The sequence below is a fragment of the Myotis myotis genome, unplaced genomic scaffold (genome assembly GCF_014108235.1).
Source record: "Myotis myotis isolate mMyoMyo1 unplaced genomic scaffold, mMyoMyo1.p scaffold_m19_p_5, whole genome shotgun sequence".
Classification (NCBI taxonomy): Eukaryota; Metazoa; Chordata; class Mammalia; order Chiroptera; family Vespertilionidae; genus Myotis; species Myotis myotis.
In genome coordinates this window covers 40,790,379-40,812,645 of record NW_023416357.1, presented here as the reverse complement: position 1 = coordinate 40,812,645, position 22,267 = coordinate 40,790,379, and the positions used below count along the sequence as shown (strand labels likewise).

General features: G+C 43.7%; 1 protein-coding gene across 1 annotated transcript in view; it reads right to left on the bottom strand.

Annotated features, from left to right (window-relative positions):
* Positions 1–20,885, bottom strand: part of SV2C (synaptic vesicle glycoprotein 2C) — a 146,873-nt gene extending 125,988 nt beyond the window's left edge. Inside the window, exon 1 of the mRNA XM_036310440.1 lies at positions 20,659–20,885. The gene's annotated coding sequence lies outside the window, so the exon portion shown is untranslated. The remainder of the gene's footprint in view (positions 1–20,658) is intronic.
* Positions 20,886–22,267: the final 1,382 nt, after the last annotated feature.

Sequence of the window (22,267 nt, the reverse complement as noted above, 5' to 3'; positions counted from 1 at the left end):
TTTAATTTAATTCAATTTAATATCAGAAAACCATTTTCTTTAAAAATTACTTTAAGAGAAACTTCTTCAACAATCCATTCATTTTCTTTTTTTGTGTGCAAAATATAGCTATTTTCCTCAAGCTTTCTTATACTAAAGAGAAGCAATGAATGGTCTCATCTGCCTTTGGCTGCATAAACCTCATCAAGAAATATAGAGTGACTTTTTCCTGCTTTTTTATTGGACCAAAACATTTAATTACAATGGATCAACAGATCTTTGTTTTAGTGTCTCGATACTTGAGTGCCTAGCCATCAGATAAGCAATCAGGTGCTTTGCCTTATCAACAAATCAAATTTCCAAACTGGCCAGTGCTTTCAAAGTTTTCCTTGCTTCTCAAAGACTGCTCTGTGGACTAGCAGCATTGGCATTACCTGGGACCTTGTTAGAAATGCAGAATGTCAGGCCCCACCCGGGCCCACTGAATCAGAATCTGCATTTTAACAAGATCCTCGGATGATTTGTACACACAGTAAAATGTGACAAGCACTGTCCTAAAGTATCAACTCACATTGATTTGCATTCTGACATAGCTCCTCGAGTAGGATAAAAAGCAGCGGAATTACATGTTTTAACCAGGAATTGTAGCTGAGTATGCCCATAGCAGTGTGCCATGCAATTCATGAAGAAAAATGGGTGAAGAACTGCTTATATAGCCACTTTTAACTTAACAACCTTAAAAGTGAATATAATTGTTGAATACCTATATAGTATATCTGTGCCATGTAATTACTGTGACCATATGTTCCAGATTCCTGAGACAATTGTAGTTTACACCTGATATCCTAGACCAGTGATGGTGAACCTATGACACGCATGTCAGAGGTGACACGCAAACTCATTTTTTTAGTTGATTTTTCTTTGTTAAATGGCATTTAAATATATAAAATAAATATCAAAAATATGTATTTGTTTTGCTATGGTTACAAATATCAAAAAATTTCTATATGTGACACGGCACCCGAGTTAAGTTAGGGTTTTTCAAAATGCTGACACGCCGAGCTCAAAAGGTTCGCCATCACTGTCCTAGAATAATTAATAGTACCCCACCACCTTTTAAACTAAAATGTTCTCATTTGAACAATAAATTATATCATGACCCAAGTTATAATCTGCTAAAAAAACTCATCCATATGTCCATTGAAAACCTAGATAAAGCCAGACACCATCATTCAGGGGCATGGGTGAGCCAGTGGAAGCAAACATGCCAAGGAGAATGGTGGTAGGAATCTATGCTCTTCTAGGTAAATGGGTAAGGAGTAAAAAACTGGCATTCACTGGTTTCCGATCAGAATATAATGAGATCAAAACACAGGGTTTGCTGGGATTAGCTCTGAGGAAGTCAATTTTATGTAATTGATCAGAGGAGAGTGCCTGGTGGAGCTAAAGTCAATTAGCAGGAGCAAGAGTCCATCCAGAGAGCAACGGGGGAGCTGGGAGACGAGCCAGTTATTGAAGACAAGGATAGGAGGCGCCAAGGACAGGGAAACCAAATCAGGAACAAATCTAGGTGATATGTAAAAGTTACTTGGAGACACAACACATTAAATTGTTTTAGGCTCTTTTGTTAAGGTATAATTTACATGAAGTAAAATTCACCCTTTTTGTATATAATGTTCCAAGTTTGACAAACACACATCATAATCAAAATATAGAACAAGTTCTCTCACCCCCAAAATTCCCCAAGCCCATCTGCAATTAACCCTTCCCCTGACTCCAGCCCCTGGCAACCATTTTTTTCCATTTCCAATATGTCAAGTAACGATAATCATACACTATGTAGCTTCGGTGTCTGACTGCTTTCTGTTAGCATAATGCATTTGAGATTCATCCTTCTTGTTGCACCCATCAGTAGTTGTTCCTTTTTTATTATTTCGTATTCCATTGTGTAAATAAACCACAATTTGTTAACCATTCATCAGCTGAAAGACTTTGGGTTGTTTCCAAGTTTTGGAGACACGAGTAAAGCCTACATAAACATTCACGTGGACTTGTTGCTCCACCCACCCATGCATTCATTGGTTGATTCCTGTATGTGCCCTGACTGTGGATCAAATCTGCAACCTTGGCATACTGGGATGACCCTCCAACCAACTGAGCTACCTGGCCAGGGCCATTAGTGATTTTGTGGGTGTGTGTAATTCTCACTTGAGGATATTTCTTCATTGAATTTTAGAGAGAGTGGAAGGGAGGGGGAGAGGCAGAGATAGAGAAACATCGATGTGAAAGAGACACGCGCCTGACCCAGGCTGGGGATCGAGCCTCCAACCAAGGCACATGCCCTTGACTGGAACTGAACCCAAGACCCCTTAGTCCGCAGGCTGATGCTCTTTTCACCGAACCAAACAGGCTAGGGCCATTAATGATTTTTAACATGAAAATGAATGTGGTCTTTTTGTGCTTTACAACATATAATGGATTAAAGAAGGACAAAACTAATGGCCTCCTAGGAATCTGTATTCCACAGGAGAGATTATAGTGGCCTGGACTCCGGGTGCAATAAAAACTAAATAACAAGTGCCTAGAAGCATGGCTTGGCATGTGCTGGAACCATAATAACCTTACACTGAAGGTTGATAACTATCACCAAATGGAAATGGTTATGTTAAACACACACACACCACACAGAATCTATAAGAAGTCTTTCTTTTCCCTTCATGAGATTATTTTTAAGTATATCCAAATATAGTGATTTTTTGTGTGATATTTATCAGCAAGAACATACTGTTCCAAATTAAGATATTTAAGCAATACCTATGGTTACTGTTTATCAGTTTTATTTTGACCAGGTATATGTTCTAGTGGTATTTTGGGTAGATAATTTCTTTCTTCTGGGAGGGGTTTGCGCCCTCCCTTGAAGGATAACTGACCACTGATTTTCAGCCTGGCTGACATATGACAACACTGTTTTAAAAGGAATTGTCCAAATGTCCAATAGCCACAAGTAAAATCCCTTTCCATTGAATAAACTTAGAAAACAATGTTCTTCAAAACAGATACTTTCATAGGTCAACAGGGAAGAAATACATTCTATTTTACCTCTATTTTTGGTCACCTAGGGAAGAGATTTCTAATAAATGTTGATATAAATGTAATTTCACTGCAACAAAGTTGTTACTGTATCTTAATTATAAGTTTTGTCACTAATATTAGCAGCCTCTCTAATCACCAATGATCACATAAACTGTTTTACAATTTTATAAGTATTTTGAGTTTCATTTTTATGTGTTGTGTTGGTCTCCTCCTCTTCAGGAATGTAAGCTCCCAGAGAACAGGGACTTTGTCTTGTTTGCTGTTCTACTTCCAGCAGCTGGAGCAGTGCCTACCACTTAATGGAGGCACAATAGAGGTGTGGGCTGCTTCACAGAACAAATGGAGAATGGTGTCCATCAATGTGCTGTCACCAAAACTGGCCACTCCCAGCTGGTATCTCTACCTCAGGACTCTCTCTACTTTAAGCCATTGCACACCTGACTTCAAATTCATCTTTCTAAATGTGCAGTTCTGATAAAGATAATTCCCTTCCATCAAAATGCCCAAACACCTGCATCTGCCCTTTAGGGTACATCTCAAATGTGATTGTTCTTGCAGATTATCTCTATTCCGTAAATCAGTGATTCTCCACTGGGGCGATGTTGCACACTACCTTCTTCTACACTGAGAACATTTGACAATGTTTGGAGATATTTTTGGTTGTGAAAACTGGAGGGAAAATACGCTCTGAAATCAATAAAAATATTTTTTAAAATGTTTTCCGATATTAAATGAGAATATAACTCGACTACTGGCATCTAATGGGTAGAGGCCAGAGGGGCTGTTAACCATCCTTTACAATGCACGGCACAGCCCCCTACAACAAGAAATTGTCTGGCCCAAATGTCAATAGAGCTGAGACAGAGAAACCCTTCGTTAAGCAAATGTCCTGACCACCACAGCGTGTTGGGTTGCTTTTACTGAACTCCCACTCTTCCTTTCACAGTTCTGCTATGTAACCCATCTGAGCCCCCATCCCAGGTCTATGTGCTTGAGATCCCAGGCTATACCCCACCCATCTCATTTTTCCTAAGGAGCACAGACTATACCTTGCATAAGGGAGATGGTCAATTTGTTGACTAAAATTGAATTGAAATTTCTCTTTCATTAAAAAAATATTTCAATTTTCTACTCGTCTATTTTCTCCTGTTTCCTCTTAAGAAGAAAAGAAAAGGTAGGCACCATCTTTTGTGCATTTAACTTTTAAATACTCAAAGACTGTTATTAAGAAAACATATCTGTCTTCTTATCTCCAGATAAGTTCAAGTACCTTTTATGATCTTATAGGAAAGTGTACTCTTTAAGACCAATAACTGTGCTAAATTGGATTAAAGTAGTTTTGCTGCCAGTTTTCATTATGTACTATAAAGCTGCATTTATTTCATTGAGTATATCTGTAGCTTTTGAGCTAACAAACAAAACAAATAAATTAATAGTTAACGTTAGCCCCCTGATGAATAAAAAGGCAGATTTACATGAACCAGGTCTAAATAACAAATGTCAGGATTTATCTAAAGCTCCTCCTTTTCTAATTATCCTAACATTGAACAACGTTAATAAGCATTTGCTAATTTATTGACATTATAAATATTTGCTGAGCATTTTACAAATAAAATATTATGGCCAATTTGCTGACAGGGCTGTCCATTCAGAGACTTTTGGCACATTTTAAAAATCCAGCTAAAAACCAGAATTCACATCTGACTGCCAACTCCCCATTTTATCTCTTCTAAGACATGAGAATTCTGTTAGCCAAAGAAATATACACACAGAGACACAGGCTAATTCTTAGAATTAAGTTTGGAATTTTGAATGAAAAATTCAGCTTGGATAAAAAGAAGGAAAATCTTTTATGATCAGAAAAGATCATCATAAATTGCTCTCTCCATTAATAGAAGGTAAGCTGAACACTCTTGAATGTAAACCCAAAAGGCCTCTGGGCTGAGGACAAGCAGAGTGCCGCCTGAGAAACTAGACATACCGATTTCCAAGACTGTCAGTCAAAGAGACAGTGAAAACCATTAAGAAGAGAATTTTGTGTTGTCATATGTCAGCCAAACTGAAAATCAGTGGTCAGTTATCCTTCGAGGGAGGGCGCAAACCCCTCCTACCAGAAAGATACAATCCGGTCAGAAGACCCTGAGAAGGCACTTAACATTGTCATGGTTTCCTGAGTGAAGATGTCACAACCCATCAGTATCAGTAGAGGAAATGAAGACCACACATACACACACACACACACACACACACACACACACACACACTCTCCCACGGACACACACCAGCAAAAGAAAGTGCTAATATTCCCAGTAGGAGGTTGGTAGAAGTAACTTCAGAAAAATCACTGGGGCCCCAAGTACTCAAGTGCACACTCTATTGCACTTTAATTTTAGACAAAGATAGTTCATCATCTGATTTTTAAAAATTTTGTAGTACCCAATTTCAAAATCGTCTAAGTCAGTGGTTCTCAACCTTCCTAATGCTGCAACCCTTTAATACAGTTTCTCATGCTGTGGTGACCCCCAATTTCATTGTTACAGATTGAACATAATTAAAGCATAGTGATTAATCACAAAAACAATATGCAATTATATATGTGTTTTCCAATGGTATTAGGTGACCCCTGTGAAAGGGTCGTTCGACCCCCAAAGGGGTCGCGACCCACAGGTTGAGAACCGCTGGTCTAAGTGAAAAAAAAAAAAATCTCTAACCCAGCAACTGCATATAGCACGAAATGTTAAGTTCCATCTTATTTAGAAGCTTTATTAAATGACTATGATGTTACACACCACATGCCTGATGTGGTAATCAGCACAGCAATTGTGTAATCCTATATAATAAAGAGGTAATATGCAAATTAACCCTCACATCCTCACAAGATAGCTGCCTGAGACCAGGCAGGCAGGCAGGTGAGCCAACGGTTCAGGATTGTGAGAGGAATCCCGGATTGGAGAGGGTGCAGGCTGGGCTGATGGGCCTCCCCGCCCTCCCTCCCCCCGTGCACAAATTTCATGCACCAGGCCTCTAGTATGATAACAATTAGGGAGTGCATAATACCAAAAAATTGGGACTAAACTGGATTAGACCTTTATTATAAAATATCCCTTTAATCTTGGCTCAGGCTCCATCTGTGTAACATGGGTGGAGCTCAAATGTCCCCAAATCTCCCAGTAGGTTTTGCTGCTGTCTGCCCTTAAGAAGAATCACGTAATTCTTTTGATGTTAGATAAAGCTGTAGGTGTAAGATAGGTTATATCCCTACATCTCACATCAAATATATTAAACACTGGCTTTTCTCCTTGGGCTTGCTGGGAAGTGAATGTTGACCTTTATAAGTTTGGATTTTTTTTAATTCACTGCCTTTGAATATTATCAAACCTTTTTATTCATGCACATTTGTATCCCAAAAGGCAGGCATGATCATTACATAGACAGGTTCACAGAAATGAATGTTTGGGCAAACAATCAGTGGTAATGTATTTACCAATAAATGAAGCAAGCCCTGTCCCAACAACAATGTCCTCTGCTTGCCATAGATAAAGAGTGTGTGCCCTTATCAATACTCCAACTTCAAATTAAAAGGCACACAGAGCATCATATATTATTTCTGGATCCCTCTTTCACTATCTTCTGATTTGTTTCTTCTGAATTACCCTCACAGCATTTTCAGTTGATAGGAAAATATTCGGATCCTTGAACTATGGACCAAGATAGGTTGCCAAGTTTTCACTCCCTCTTTTGTCAGAGTCTCTTCTGGAAGCAATTCAGGGGGCTCCCACCCTCATACACAGAAAACTCTGGCAGGAGAACCCCACAGGAAGCACTGTCTGGCAGTGACCTCAGAGAATAATGGGATTTTAAAAACACGGTTAGGAAGAAACCACCAGATTACCACTGGGCATCTCCCGCAGTTGTTGGAGCAGCCATCTTGGAACACTTCGTTTGCTTCTTCTCTCTTCTGGGTTTTCTCACAGTTGCAGGCTAGGTTCAGCTTTCTAATTCTACCTGGAACAATTGGCTACCCCCATGGTCGGCAAACCGCGGCTCGCGAGCCACATGCGGCTCTTTGGCCCCTTCAGTGTGGCCACGAAGTTTTAATCGCACTGTACATGCGCACCCGCATGTGGTATTTTGTGGAAGAGCCACATTCAAGGGGCCGCAGTTTGCCGACCACTTGGCTACCCTATTTTCACCCTTCACAATCAAGATTCAAGTAGCGTAGTAAACACTCAGTGCCTTCACAGCCCAAGTCCCCACGACTGCTTGCATTAGGGGTGCGCCTCGAGGTAGAAGTATGATAAAGGCTTGTATATTCTCTACAGATATACCATTTCTGTAGGCAGGTTGCCCCCACATCCTACCTCCCTTCACAGCCATCTCAGACACAATGCTAAGATGGAAAAGCCCTCCTTGTATCACAACCTGCCCCTTCCCACCCCCAAACATAAGTCAGCTCATTACACGTGCTGCTAAAATGGAGAATCTAGAACAGCCAACAGCCCTACCAAAAACATGTATTTTGCAAAGCTGTATTAAATAATTTTCATAGATAAAATAACCTTACCTGCAGACATAAATTCAAAATACTTATATAATGCCCTAACAGTAATAAGGAGAAATAGAAGAAATAATAAATCATGTTTTTAAATATGTAAATATCCCATGGAACAACTATAGAATACAAAGTGAAGACATCAGCTGTTTGCTTCTAAATGTAAACTTACCATGAATGCAACAAACACCAATGCAGACAAATAGAGGTGAGCTTATTAGCAACTTAAATATCACAGTGCTTGTCACCACTGATGTGATTTTTAAAATGACTTGAAACAAAACAAAACACAATCTTTCCTTGATTTATTAGTAGTTTCACTACTGAAAAATAAATATTTTTGACTATATAAAATGTTATGAGTAAAATACTTGTGTTTATATATAAAACAGAAAAAGTTCCAGGCTTCACTTATTAGAAAAACAATTTTCACCTAAATGAACGTCTGCTGGGACATTGGAAAGCGGTGCCGTAAGTGAGGCAATGCTTTGCTCTATGGAACTGTGCTATGCCTTGCACATCTTTGATCAGTGGAACATGGGCTGTAGTGGCAGGCACCAGTTCTGAACCTAGGCTTAAGAGGCATCACATGTTTCCACCCACCTTTCTTGTACTTCCGCCATCTCCATGCAAAAAACAAACAAACCATGAACTGGACAGCCAATTATTCCAACTAGGATTAAAAACCTGAACCTAACCTGCTACTTGGAGAAAATTCAGCAAGCTCCACCTAGACCATCCAGCCCCCAGCCAATCCACAGGTGCATGGGGGAACAGAAATTATTAGTGCTTTAAGTTAGCAACTTTTGGAGGGTCTGATTAGGCATCTTGATGTAGCAATAAATGTCTGACAAATACTTGCCCACCCAGCCCAGTGGAGGCAAGTATGGTTAAAGGAGGAATAGAAAAGTCAATGAGAAATTCATGATGTTGGACAGGGAATTGCTGGATATTAGGAAAAAGAAGGAATGGGTGGGGTTCAGGGAAAAGGCAGAAGATAACCAGTTCTATGTAAACATACAATGCTGAGTCACTAGCCTTATGAGTTGCTGAGATGTAGAAGGGCCCTCCAACAAGCCATTGCAATGGGTATTCCATGAGCTCAGATTCCCCTACAATCACCTTGAAGGACAGAATATGCAAAATTCGCCATATCCTGACAGATTCATATAGAGGCATGCAGAGATGTAATTAGGATTAAATAAGATCCATGGTTGTCACAACATAAAACCCTTGTCATCAAAATTCAAATCATGGTTCATTTACCCTTGCAGATTATAAACACATATAGCATTAAATAAGCAGTAGACCCACAGCAAGCCCATGAGTATTGCCTTGAACAACTACTTCAAAAGTGAAACCAAAAAACGGAAGGGACATCACCCAGAACCATAGGAACGCTGGCTGAGTGGAAGTCCTACAACTAGGAGGAAAGAGAAACGCATACGGACACTCAGAGGAGGCGCAGTGCTGAAGTCAGATTCTGAGGTGCGGAGTGCGTGGAGCGGGCTGGCGGCGGAGGGCACGGTTGGCGTTTTCAATCGGGAGGGAGTCGCAGACTCTGAGCTCCAGATCCGGGCAAGTCTTTAGGGACCCAGACTCAAACGGGAGAAGCAGGACTGTCTGGCTTCGGTCAGAGCGAGTGCAGCTTTCTCTCTGAGCTTTGCAGCGGGTGCTGGGACTCAGAGAGGCAGAGCCCCTGGGGACAGGACTGAGAGCCGCCATAACTGCTCTCTCCGGCCCACCCTGTTGATCCTGTGTGACCCGCCCCGCCCAAGCCCTGCACACAGGCATTTGCCAGATAGCCTCAGGCAAACGCCAGATTAGCACCTCCCTAGAGGACAGAAGTTCTCTCACTGCTGACACAGCTGATTCTCATAGCCACTTGGCCTGGAGGTCAAACCCTCCCTGGAATTAGCTACAACAATCAAGATTTAACTATAAGACTGCGAACAAAGACCACTAGGGGGTGCACCAAGGAAGCATAACAAAATGCGGAGACAAAGAAACAGGACAAAATTGTCAATGGAAGATATAGAGTTCAGAACCACACTTTTAAGGTCTCTCAAGAACTGTTTAGAAGCCGCCGATAAACTTAATGAGATCTACAAGAAAACTAATAAGACCCTTGATCTTATATTGGGGAACCAACTAGAAATTAAGCATACACGGACTGAAATAACGAATATTATACAGACTCCCGACAGCAGACCAGAGGAGCGCAAGAATCAAGTCAATGATTTGAAATGCGAGGAAGCAAAAAACACCCAACCGGAAAAGCAAAATGAAAAAAGAATCCAAAAATGCGAGCATAGTGTAAGGAGCCTCTGGGACAGCTTCAAGCGTACCAACATCAGAATTATAGGGGTGCCAGAAGATGAGAGAGAGCAAGATATTGAAAACCTATTTGAAGAAATAATGACAGAAAACTTCCCCCACCTGGTGCAAGAAATGGACTTACAGGTGCAAGAAGCGCGGAGAACCCCAAACAAAAGGAATCCAAAGAGGACCACACCAAGACACATCATAATTAAAATGCCAAGAGCAAAAGATAAAGAGAGAATCTTAAAAACAGCAAGAGAAAGAAAATCAGTTACCTACAAGGGAATACCCATACGACTGTCAGCTGATTTCTCAACAGAAACTTTGCAGGCCAGAAGGGAGTGGCAAGAAATATTCAAAGTGATGAATAGCAAGAACCTACAACCAAGATTACTTTATCCAGCAAAGCTATCATTCAGAATTGAAGGTCAGATAAAGAGCTTCACAGATAAGGAAAAGCTAAAGGAGTTCATCACCACCAAACCAGGATTATATGAAATGCTGAAAGGTATCCTTTAAGAAGAGGAAGAGGAAGAAAAAGGTAAAGATACAAATTATGAACAACAAATATGCATCTATCAACAAGTGAATCTAAGAATCAAGTGAATAAATAATCTGATGAACAGAATGAACTGGTGATTATAATAGAATCAGGGACATAGAAAGGGAATGGACTGACTATTCCTGGGGGGGAAAGGGGTGTGGGAGATGCGGGAAGAGACTGGACAAAATCGTGCACCTATGGATGAGGACAGTGGGTGGGGAGTGAGGGCGGAGGGTGGGGCGGGAACTGGGAGGAGGGGAGTTATGGGGGGGAAAAAAAAGAGGAACAAATGTAATAATCTGAACAATAAAGATTTAATTAAAAAAAAAAAAAAAAAAAAAAATTTTTAATCCTTACCTAAGGATATGTTTTTATTGATTTTTAGAGAAGGGGAAGAGGAGAGAGAGAAACATCAATGTAAGAGAGAAACATCAATCAGTTGCCTCCCATAGGTGCCCCGACTGGGGATTGAACCCGAAACTTTTAGGTATATAGGACAATGCTCCAATCAACTGAGCCATGGGCCAGGGCATGAGTATTTCATTTTTATCAAACATTTTTGCTTTGAAATAAATTGGTATCATCTACAAACCTGGGTTCTCTCACTTAGATATTTTTTAATTAAGTTTATCTGTCATCCTATCTGGTTATTAATGTTCTGTTATTATTAGAGCTGTTATTCCATGATAAAGAAATAATGAGTTTAAAAACTTGCATCTAACCAAAGGAAATTATTCCATGTTCAAATTAAATAGAAAATACATCTTTTTTTTTTAACATATCAAAGATGTATTGAGCAACAAAGATACACCATTTGATATATGTTCTCATTCTTTTTACATAAGAGAATATTGACAGAAGCCATTCTATGGACCACTAAAAATATCCAACATGATAATTTGCTCTCTGGCTTCCTAGAGAAAGTATCTTGCATGATAACTTATCTGACTTCAAAGAGAAATTAATCTTTTGCCAGAACTAAGAGACCACTACAGTCCCTACAAAGTAGGAAGTAACACATCTTAAATAATTCATATTCATTTTTAAAGGTCGTAAGGTAATGCCACAGGACTCTCGAGTTCTAGAGTCTATACAAAAAAATTGATTGAGCCCTGGCCGGTTTGGCTCAGTGGATGAAGCGTCGGCCTGCGGACTCAAGGGTCCCGGGTTCGATTCCGGTCGGGGGCATGTACCTTGGTTGCGGGCGCATCCCAAGTGGGGAGTGTGCAGGAGGCAGCTGATCGATGTTTCTCTCTCATCGATGTTTCTGGCTCTCTATCCCTCTCCCTTCCTCTCTGTAGAAAATCGATGAAATATATTTTTTTAAAAAATTGATTGAGCTTCTAAGTATTTAAAGCAATGAAGAAAACACAATTCAATGCAAGAATCACAGAGTTCACAGAATAAAAAAAAAACACACACACAGTGATTATAAATAACTATGCAATAAATTTGACAACCTGGATAAAAATTGACAAATTTCTTTTTTAAAAATGTCGTTTACCAAAACTGACATAAGAAGAAACAGAAACTCTGGAGACTTTAGCTATTAAAAAGAAATGATTTTGTAATTAGAGACTTAAAAGCATTAGATGAAACTCTATACACATTCATAAGAAATTTTAGTAAATTGGAAACAGAAGGAAACATCCGTTCTGATACAAGTGAAAGTCAAATGACAGAAATGCTCATGAGGGACGAAGTCTAAGGTCGGGAGCAGAGCTGCTCTGTAGCCCAGAGGAGGATGGAATAAATTAGGGACCTTTACTCTGCCTCTGGCACCTCGTGGGTTGGAAGTTTGGGCATCTAGAGACAGCATCCTGGGCATTGTCATGTCCATCAGCAGTGGTAAGGCTCTGCCAACCAGTTTCCCAGATAGTGGGCAGGAAAAAAGTCCATGGGAGCAGGAGAGCGTTGTTAGGCATTGCCAAAGGACTGAAGTCAGGAAAGTGGAAGGGAATTATGGCTGGAAAGGACATGCAAGAGGGTTCTGGAGCACTGGGAATAATCTCTCTCAAGAGTTGGGTGTTGGTTAAAGGGATATGCCCAGTTTGTGAAAACCAATTGAGTTATATACCCTTTTAAAACATGTACTTTTACCTCTAGATTTCAATTTAAAAGGTTTAAAAATTATTTAAAATATTTTTAGCTGTTATATGTCCAGCACTGAGAGTTACAAAGATCTCAGTGACTTGGCGCTCTCCCCTGAGGTTCAAGGGACTCAGAATGCAGCAGGAAAACACATGTAGAGAGGACATGATGACAAAGCAGGGGAAGCTCTCCCACAGTGGTGGCTACAAGGGACTGAGAAAGATAAAGGGCCCTGAATTCTACCATAGAGGGTCATGAAATTTTAAGCTGAGGCTCGAAGAACAGCTAGGAGCCTTTCCCATAGGCAAATGTTAGTAGTGGGGGAGGATCAATAGTGGGAGGGAGGACTTTCTAGGCCCATGAGAAGAGAAGATAAAAAATTGCCCATCTCCAATTCCCTCAAATACACAGACATAGCAGAATGAAAAATGTCCCTAAAAGCAAAATATTCTGAGTAGTAATACAGGCTTTTGACAGCTATTGAACACATAAGATTTATTGAGAACAGAGGTGGGGGAGTAGGGGAAGCTTTAATAACCTAAGTCAGCAATGAGCTGTCCCTCTCAAGGGTCCTTGCATTCAATGATTATAAGTGGGTTCTTTTTTTTTTCATTCAAAATGAAAATGGCTTTATTGAGTACCAATATAATTTATGTTCTCACAATTTTGATTACCTTGCCCATATTATGAACTAGAAAATTTTCCATGGGAAAAACTAGCACTGTTTTTTAGCCACTAAAATAATATTTAGACATATTTGAAAAATAGCATCTTAGGAGCATCTTGAAATTAATTTTTACCACCTTTACTAATGACTTAATTACAAAAGTAATATGTGATTATTGTCGAAAACTCAAGCAATTCAGAAATATATAAAGTACTAAGTGTAAGATTCTCTCTGTCTTGCTCCCACAAGATAACTGTCTGGTCTTTATCCTTCCAGACTTTTAAATATATCTTAATTTTTTAAAAATATAGGCATAGCACATATTCTAGTCAATAAAGTGCTATATTTTAAACTCATAACATTTCTTCAAAATATTTTCATATTAATTGCATATAGGGGTTCACTTCATTCGTTTCAGTGGCTATGTAGTATTTCATTATTGACCTGGTTACCCTCTGATGGAAATTTAGGATGTTTCCAGCTTTCCACTACCACAGATAATAATGCCACAAACATCCTGTACAAAATTCTGATGATTTATCTTAATATTGTGATACCTCTGAACATGTGTGGAAGGGAGGACCTACGAAGTCTCCTGAGAAAAGGCTCATCCCAAGTGAACAGCAATTTGAGACCCACTATTTATGCTCCTAGGACAATGGCCAGAGGGGACTGCTGATTAAAAATACAGGATGCTGTGTCACTTGAAGTGTCCTCTCACCAGTCTCCATGCAGTCCTCTAAGCTCTCTGGGGATATGAGAGGATTCAGTAGCATCAGCAGTTTCTGCAATTCTGGGGCCACGGCATGCTGGGCAGTGAGAGGCAGTCCATCAACCCTGCAGGGAACCGGAACACAGACTGCAGCTGATCCCTGAGGACTCAGAGAACTCATGAGGAATCTCTGCAGCAGCCTGGGAATCCACAGCTGGGCTAAGAATAGAGCCAGAGAATGACTGGGTGCTATCTACGGTGGGTCTATGTTTCTCTACCTCCACACTGATTGGCCAACAGGAAACCCAGGCTGCAGATTTAATTGGATACTTCAAAAGTCATCCTTATACTTAGCTTACTTTTGTGTTCAATGCAGTTCCTAATGTGTTGGATGTGCATGAACTAGAGCATACTCTCCCGCGTTGGAAAGAATAACAGTATGAGGGCAAACATGAGTATGGCCCCGTGGAATTATTAGAATGTTGCTTCTTAAATACAAACACACTTAAGTGCATAATGGAATAAAAAATGGCTTACTTAAAACATCTAAAAAGTAATATTAAAATGAGTACATCTAAAACAAGCTCGTCAAAGCCTGAAATGATAAAGTGGGTCACCTTCTCTACCCACTGCCAAAGCGCAGGGCGTTCGGTGCTGCGGAGGCTCCCGAGCTGCATGACTCAGCTGGGCCATTTAAAGCAAAGAACAAACATCTCATATTTCTCTTAGAAAAGTTCAACCCCTCAAGATCACTATTTATCTTACGTAAATCCGCATATTTTAAAACCTGAACACTGCGGCGATCTCGTCTAAAACACACTGCTGGTGCTCCTACAAAGGCAGCCTGGAACTTCAAGCTCCAATCATTCAGCAACTTCAGGAGCAGAGATGGGAGGATCCAGAGGAGTGACCTAAAATAAGAGACCGAAGGCTAGTCCTTTAGAAGCCCCTGATGCTCAGGCAAAGGTTTAGATACACTGGGGGCCATCCTGGTGTAGTGCAAAGGGCACTGAATTTGGTTCAGGCAATTCTAAGCCATATCGGGGGAAAAGCACAAGTTCTCTAAGTAATGAGAGGCCCAGAGTCATTAGGAAGACTAAATATAATGTTCCCAATGCATGTGCTATATACAAACATGTACTGGTCACCAGGACCAGCGACATAGCTGGCAGGGTCCAAAGCAAAAGAAAAACATGGGGCCCCTGTTCCAAGAATTTCAAGTAGTGATGGCAGCATATAAATCAAACACAGGGCCCTTCTAATATGTTTTGTTTTTTATTGATTTTTAGAGAAAGGAAGGCAGAGGGATAGAGAGAAACTTCGATTGGCCTGCTTTGTCCCCTGCAGGCCCCTTACTAGGTCATGTGCCCTGACCAGGAATCGAACCAGTGACCTCTTGGTTCATGGGTTGATGCTCAACCACTGAGCCACACCAGACGGGCCACAGAGTCCTTTTTGCATGTGAGGTTGTGTGACTGCACAGCGACGAAAGCCCATGAAGCCGACCCTGGGTGCTACCGTCTGCAGATGGGTACTCCTCCAGAACTGCCCAGCTAAATCTCAGAGCACCCTGCATTGGTAAATGTTCAGGAAACACCTGTCTGCTAGCAAGACTTAATTATAATAAAAAGGAATTTGGATTTCTTACATTAAGAAGGAATCCTTTCATTTTACAAGACATTGAAAGAAAAGCCACTTTTCAAAGTACAGTGTCTACAAAATAACATGCTTATGTATATTTTCCCATTTAGTCTTCATACACAATCCTAAAAAGTAGGCACAAAAATCATCTTTACACAGCTGAAAAATGACGGCTCAGAGAGGTTAAGAAACTTGTCCATTTTTCCCCAAATAGCTCATTAATTTATCTCATAACATTTATTGAGCTTCTGCTGTGTTCCAGATACTTTTTTAGACACTAGAGACAACACAGCAAGACAAAACAACAACTTACCCTTAAGAACAATGTTTGTTTATAATCTAAATTCAAATTTAACTGAGCATCCTGTTTTTCTCTGACAGCCTTACTAAAAGCAAAAGTACACTGTGAGAGGAAAGGGAATTTTAACCTCACGAGAGAGGTTTGGGAGGCGTACCCAGAAACGGAAGGCCGGCCTAGAATCTGAAGAACACAGGAGCTGAAACGGTGAAGGTAGGTTGGAGCAGGTGATAAGGTTGCCATAGCAGGAAGAGGCTGACGTGTGAAGGGTGCCAGGATGGGAAAGGTCTGGGAGGTTCTGCAAGATGAGGTCATGGAAGTGAGCAGGGGCCAGACTGTTCAGAGCCTTGCAGGCCTTGTAGGTTAAGGTTTTCAGTCTTTACTCTAATAGACTGGCCAGTCACACACGATGCTCTTCCTGCCTGTGCCCTCCCTTCTTTGATGTCATCTACTACACAATGGTCTCCAGAGTCCTTTCCAATCCCCTGCCTTATTGACTCTTACCAAAGAATTTAGTCATCTTCAAATCGGTCTTGCCAGCTAGAATGTGACTTCTCTAAGGGCGTCAAGGAGATAATGTTAAAGAGAGCAACATAGCTTAGTAAGTCCATGGGCTCTGGCTCTATGCCACACTGCCTAGGTCAAGGGTCCCTGCAAGTGTGGTCCCAAAACGATGGCATCCAACCCACTTGGCAGAGCTTGATAAACAGCATATTCTGGGCCCACCCACAAAACCACTCAATTGGAATGTCTTGGATAGGGCTCAGAATCTCCATTTGAACAAGCTTCCCAGGAAGGGATGATACACACAACTATATGAAAAGCACTGGTCTATTTGACAATTCTAAGATTCTAATTCATAGGGTTTTCAAATAGTGACAAGTGACAAGAGAAGCACTTATTCTAACCTGTCCTAAATCTCACTGTGCTCTTGAATTGTAAGAGGGCCCAAGTGCTCTGAGAAGACAAAAGCTCATCAATATAGTTCTTAGTGTCTGGTCTTAATGATTTGTATTACATACTGTCCATGGGAAAAGATAGAGCAGGCATGGTGTGCAGTACAGAAAACATTTTAAATGTTGTCATGTTAAATTGATTTAAATATCTGCTTTACAGTAAGCTGGGATTATTGTTTTTCAAATTTGACCTTTTAAAATGTTTTAATTAATGCTCCCAATGGCATAATACAAAACCCAAGAGACCATTTCCTCTACAGAAACAGAGCCCATAGCTCCAAGTAAAATTTCAATCCGACTTCATCAAAATCACTTCCTACATTCTACTTATAAGCAAAGTTCAAGTTTAAAATAAAACTCATCAAATATTTCATCATTTCATGGAGGGAAAGAATATTAGGACCAGAAAAGACCAAGCCATCCAAATCCACCCCTTCCCATTTGTTCAATTCTTCCCAACAGGGAAGCCATCATCATAGTCCCTAAGTGGGGCATCAGGATAAAACTAAGTGGTGTATGTAGATCCCATTAAGACGTATTTCCAGAAAGAATTAAAGTAGTGGCTCTTCCCCCATCGATACTCTCAGCTGTCTCAAATAAAGAAAAAAGCTCCAAATTCTATCCACTGCAACATTGTACACTGGTTGCTCAGTAGGGCTGGCAGTTGAAAAAAACAAAGCAAACAAAAACAATTTTGCGATGTTGTACCAAAACTGCACACAGCTGGGGAACTGCCTCTCCTAAGTTTACAAACAGACTTTACAGAAATGATACCTTTGTGTGAAATTAACTGGCCATGAAATACATGTTCTAAACCAGATCAGACAGAAATTTCAGCAATGTAGAACCAAGAAGCACAGAGGCGAATGCTAGGTTTTCCCCTGATGCAGCCTCCTGCTTTCACTATTCACAGATATTGGTTATTATGTATGAATAACATGAATAACTACGTAGCGAGCTGGTTAGGAAGCATTTTGACAAATCAGATGTTTTTATTTATGAAATATGTCAACAAGCTTGCTTACCTCAGAGTAAAAACTAATAATCCCTAATGATAGGAAATGGATTTTCTGGTACTTGCAGTCACGTGACGCCCATTGTGGATGCCCATTGTGATGCCCTTTGCGGTAATCTGGGGGAAGAACTTGTATCCCGTTCTCTGAGGCACCTTCCACACTTAGGAAATCTTATAGACTTAATAATGAGTAGGATTTCCCCCTAGAAGCTCTTAGGCTAGTCTGCTGGTTGGACCAGAGAAGCTACTTTTACTGTCATTAGGTCATTAAAAATAAATTCGATTTCTCCACTACATCACCACAACACTGAGGTGTAATCCAGAGCTTCCCTTCCCGCCCCCCTTTCCTTCTCCAGACAGCAGCTAATGGCATTTGATGTTATATTGGACGATTAGGAAAAATCTATTGTCTACATCTGCTGAGTCTGAAGGCCAAATTTCATTAAAGGAACAGTACTGGAGAAAGTCTCTAGAATTTTTTAAAAGATAAAATTGTTTTCTTTTTCTTTAAAGAGACGGTGTTTCATAATATTTTGCATTCATAAAGAATTTGCACGTCCAAAGCTCTCTGAGACCATCTCTTTTGTCCTCAAAACAACTCTGTAATCCGAGCTAGTTTGAGCTATTTTCCACATTCCTCACATGTACAAAATGAACCCAAGAGGGTAAATCACTCGCCCAAAGTGACATAACATAATACCTGGTAAAGTGGGAACTGGGATCTTTGTCTGGACTGTGTGTGATCATTGCTTTTCTGCCCTCCCCCCTCCCGCCCCCCACTTTCATTCCTTTTGCCACACACACTGCAGATTGGGGCTCACTCAGTAAAACCAGCAGAAAAAACCTTTGCCATTCGATTTCCAGAAAGTGTGGTCTTTAAAAAAATAATAATTATAATACTAGTAAACAGAATGAAACTCGGATTGTGCTTTTTATTTTCTACCAGGGAATGCATTCGTAGTGCTGTTGTTAACGTATATTTTTACGTCAGGAAAGAAGGATGCAGCACATTGTTTTTTGTAAGCCATTCTCAGGCTTACGCCCGAAGAACAGTGAAGGAACGAGTTAGCTCCTCCGAATCCCATGCACCTCAACACCGAAGCTTTCACAGGAAAACTCGCCGCCAGCAGGAGGCCTTCCGTAATTTGCCCCTGCGAGTGAACGCCAAAGAGATTAACTAACGCCAATTCTCCTCCAGGATTAAGGATAAGAATGAAAGGAAAACAACTTTCTCGCGCTGTCAGTCAGCTAAGTATGCGGGAAGGAGGTCCTGCGAGAGAGGAGACCATAGGGTCCCTATGGTGGCGCCTTAATAGACGCCCCCTGTCCTCGGTCCCCGGGGGAGCGCCCGGCCCGTGGGGCGCCTTCCCGGCGCTGCGGCGCACTGCGGATCCGCCCACCTGCCCGCAGCCCGGACCGCGGGGCTTCCCGGGCCGCCCGCGCCCCCGCTGCGGACTCCCCCACCCCCCGGCTCCCCCCCCCTCCCGGCCGCAGTCCATCCGCCCCCGCCTGCCCGTGGGTCGCAGCGGTGCACTACCGGGCATCCATCACCAGAGAGCCTCTGACGCACACACGCGCGCTCCCAGACGGAGACTCCTGCCTCCCCCTGCGCCGCCCACCCCCGCCTGCCCCTCGTGGGTCTGCATTTGCATCACTCGCACACGTAGCGGGTGACGCGAGCACCCCCCTCTCGGGCCATCCTGGCGGCACCTCCGGCCCCGGTGCCCAGTGACTCAGCCCCTCCTCCTCCGTCCCCGGGTGCCGGGCGTCTGAGGTCCCCGCAAGCCCACAGAAATGCGCTGGGTGGTGCATTCGCGGCGGGGTGCCCACCTCCCCGTAAGTTCATCACCGTATTCCGCAGTCCTCGTGGGCCCAGCCCGGGGGCTCCCCGCGACACGCTGGAGACATGTCTTCCCAGTTCTAGAACCCAGGCCAGGGGAAAGAGCCCTCTAAGACAGGGGTCAATGGATTGGGTGATCGTCTCCAAAGCCCGCACCACAACTGGAAATTATCTCGGTAGTTTGTTTACATGTGATGGGTTTTTCTCCCCCACGGAGCCCCACGCCAATACGTCTCTTCAGCCTCACCTGGAGCCCAGCGGGCGCTCGGTAGGGTTTTTCTGAATGCAGGCGCAGTGTAGCGACGCGCAGGCACTTACAGCCACAGCCCCGCGCGTTTCCCTCTCTCCGTCCCTCCCTAGACGCTAGACAGGCGCGTCGAGGACTTACTGGAACAGTTTTTCAATTCCCGTGTTCTTTTCGGCTCCCGCAGTACCCACTGCGGCTGCCTCTGCTCTCCCGCCACCCTCACGTCTGCAGAGGGATCCCCGCCGAAAAGTTGAGCCCAAGGCTGGAATGGAGGTACTGGACAAACACCCAGCCTGGGACTTAGAGCTGCTAGTGCGGAATCAGCCTCCTCCTGCCCGTCGAACCAGGCAAGCAAGGATCGTGTAGGTCCCCACAGTAGGAGGGCGCGGCCCCCGCATCGCTGCTGCCCACATACTCCCCCCAGGAATCTGAGATAAAGCGAGCCCACCTCCCCTGACCTACCCCAGGCAACTGGGGGGAGGGTGGGGAAAGTCACACCAGCCGTATATACCCCGATTCCCCGGTCCCGCCCCAGCAAAGGTGCCCGGCTGGGCAGCACCTGGCGCCCACAGGCGGGGCAAAGTTGCGCTTCCACAAGGCTGCAAAAGTTCCCAAGGCTGCGGCACCTGGCCTCTGGGTCCGGAAGGAAAATTAAGCAGCGGCGGGAAATCCCGCCACCGCTGCCGGGGTCCCTCACTCACCGCTCCGGCCGCTGGGGACCCCCTGCCTTGGGTGCAATCAGCTCTGCGGCCGCCACCGCGCGGGCGTCGCTCCGGCTCGCTCTCCGGGGCCGCCTCCGTCTGCCACGCTCTCCTGCAGCGCACGGAGTGGTGACTCCTCCAAGCGTGTCAGCAGCGAGAGGAGGGGCGGCAAAGTGGCTCCCGACTCACACGCTGCGGTCCTCCTGCCCTCCTCCGCCTGCGCCTCCTCCCGGTGCTGCAGTGCCGGCGGCGGCGTGGCTGGAGTACGAGCGGAACGCGGGGCGGGAGCGGCGCGCGGGGAGGCGGGAGCGGCGCACGACTCCGTCCCGGGGGCGGGCTGAAGCGCCCCGGGAGGGCGGGGTCCTGCTGCGCCGCGGGGTCGGAGGAGATAAAGCCACCCCCAGGGGCGGGTACTTGGAGGAAGTCAGGGCTCTGAGTTTGTGAGAGTGAAGGAAAGGGCACCCGTCCTTAATTAGTCGCCGTGACTATGCGTTGCGCACCTGGGGGCGGTGCCCCGAGTCCGGTCCCGAGAGACAAGGATTTTCAGTGCTGAACCGCGGTTGCCGGGGAGAGTTTGCCTCCTATCCCTGGGCCAGGGACGGACTGTTAACTTCACTTGACTTCCAGGAAGCCACCAGGCAGGGCTACCCGACCCCTACCCCCACTCAGTACTCCGGTCCAGGGGAAGCTTAGGGCGCAGTAGGAGCATCAGGAGGAAACTTGGCCGGCTCTGGGATCTCCTCAATGCCTGGTAGGGCCAGACAGCCAGGCTCACAGGCAGACATTGGAAGCGGCCCTTTGGGGTGGCGGGGTAGGGGGGCAGACGACCGAATATTTAATTTTTAAAAACACGGTAATTTTGTTTGTATTCTCGCCCTTTGGCCTGCTGGAGACCCCAACTCGAGATTCCTCATTTCAAAGCAGCGGGACCTGGCCGCTCAGGATCACCCTACCTCCTCCAGGCCACATCCAAGTCTGGCTCTGCAAAGGGCCTGGACATAGAAGGGCGTGGTCCTCTGCGGACCGCCCCTTCCTTTCTTCCACCTCTCCGCCCCCTCCATCGGGGCAGCCTAGACCTGTCTGGAAGCTGGGCTTTCTCAAGTCCCTGACCCTGCCAGCTCTCTGCTCACATGGAACCCCTGCAGGGTGGGAAGCGGTCACAGGGGCAGGTGCTTACTCGAGTAATGGGTGACCCCAAGCGAGACAAAGCACAGACTGCAGTGGTGTGGAACTCACACACGGTCTATGTGCCAGTGTGTTCTATTTGTGTAAATATGCCTGGATGCTTGAATGGCCGGATGTGTGGATATTAATATAAATATTACACGTCCGTGTGCTGGGAAGGGGAGGGGTCAGGCACCTCCCACTATGCATGGTACAAACCCGTGGAGACAAGAAAATAGGTAGTCCATGGCTGATAGCTTTCCCTTCTCTCCAGTTCAGGCACTCCAGAACGGTAAGTTATGATTCTCATTTCCTATTGAGCCCATACTTGCTACCCTGGTCCTTGAAAGCCTCCCTGGGTCTTGTTTTGGTTAAAGGCTTTGCAGTTTGCAACCATGAATGATGCTATAAGGTGGTCAACAGAAATGGTAATTAGGGAACATGC